General features: G+C 37.0%; 1 protein-coding gene across 1 annotated transcript in view; it reads right to left on the reverse strand.

The window, feature by feature from the left end:
* CD163 (CD163 molecule) overlaps nt 1–1,330 on the reverse strand; it is a 386,915-nt gene that overhangs the window by 253,242 nt on the left and 132,343 nt on the right. The gene's annotated exons all lie outside the window — the stretch shown is intronic.

Below are 1,330 nucleotides of genomic sequence, written 5' to 3' on the forward strand. Positions count from 1 at the left end.
AGAGATCAATAAAGATCAAAGAATCATCCCTGAAGATCTGCACCTCCCCATTAAGGTGTAGAAAGTGACAAGGAGAGTGGGTTCAGGAGCTCCAGAGTTGGCAAAAATTGAGCTTCTGAGAGGGAAATAGTGAAAACAGGGGAGAGAGAGTAGGCTTCCAAGGAACCATCCCTGGAATTTCTGCACAGGTATGATGTTGAAGGAGGAAAAAGATATTTGACGGCAATATTAAGCATCATGCCTTTATGTTGTTTTATTCAAAACACAAACATCTTATCAGACATCACCATATTTTGTATCTTTATAGACTTGTCCCACATAGAGCTACTAATTTATATGAATTAATCTCCTAAAGCAAAATGAAAATTGCTGTCAAATATATCCTTATCCACTCTCTTGCTGTGTGGATACCCTGTGTTCTTAGGCAAGTTATTTATCAAATTAATCACTGGGAACCTTTCACAAACAGTTCCATTTTTTGTCCCCCATAGCTCAATGATAAGCCAATCTTACCACTCCATCTTCTTCTTTGCAATTATCTGTACAGAATTCTCTTAACTGTGAAAGTGGCATTAACCATAACTCACCTGGGGCCACAGTGCTACTCAGAAAACCTTATGCATCTTTTGCCAGCTCCCATTGCCACCTATCCCCAGTTGCTATAAGCCTCTTCTACTTTGGGCACAAATTTTACTTGTCTTCTTACTCTCAGTCTAATAAAAATCCAATTGCACTTCTCTTACATCATTGGAATCATCAGGTATAAATTCTATAATCTCTTATTATAAAACATACCAATTAATATTGCATCTATCACCAATTTGCCAGTGCATGGCTAAGTGTACCTCCAAAGCTTCAGGTTATATGGATACTGCTTTGAAAGAAAAAAGGTAGAGAGAATCTTTTCTAGTAACAGTGGAAGAAGGAGAACATCATGACTCATAGCATTTCACCTACAGTTCTCTGGTCCTTCCAGTCCAAGGGCTATGATTACTTATGTCTGAATCTGCAAAGGAGAATAAAAATGTAACAGAAATCCATAAATTCCTTTCTGATTTATTAAATGGGACCTCTACCCTCTACTTTTACTAACTCAGTTCACAACAGTGCCTCACTCTATACTTAAAAAGACATTCACTTCAACTAGTTCTCAGAAGAGAAGGGAAAGTTCTTCATTCCTATGATGGTTTGCAAATGTTCACCTTATAGGAAGTAAATTATAAGAATAAAGTTATAAAACTTTATTTTAATTGGGATGATTCAAGAACATAGTGTCTTGTCATGTAAGACCACTGGAGAAGGAAAGACCAGCAGATGAGCATTGTAATCA

The sequence above is a fragment of the Orycteropus afer genome, unplaced genomic scaffold, assembly GCF_000298275.1.
Source record: "Orycteropus afer afer isolate SDZICR_OR568_19922 unplaced genomic scaffold, OryAfe1.0 scaffold00040, whole genome shotgun sequence".
Classification (NCBI taxonomy): domain Eukaryota; kingdom Metazoa; phylum Chordata; class Mammalia; order Tubulidentata; family Orycteropodidae; genus Orycteropus; species Orycteropus afer.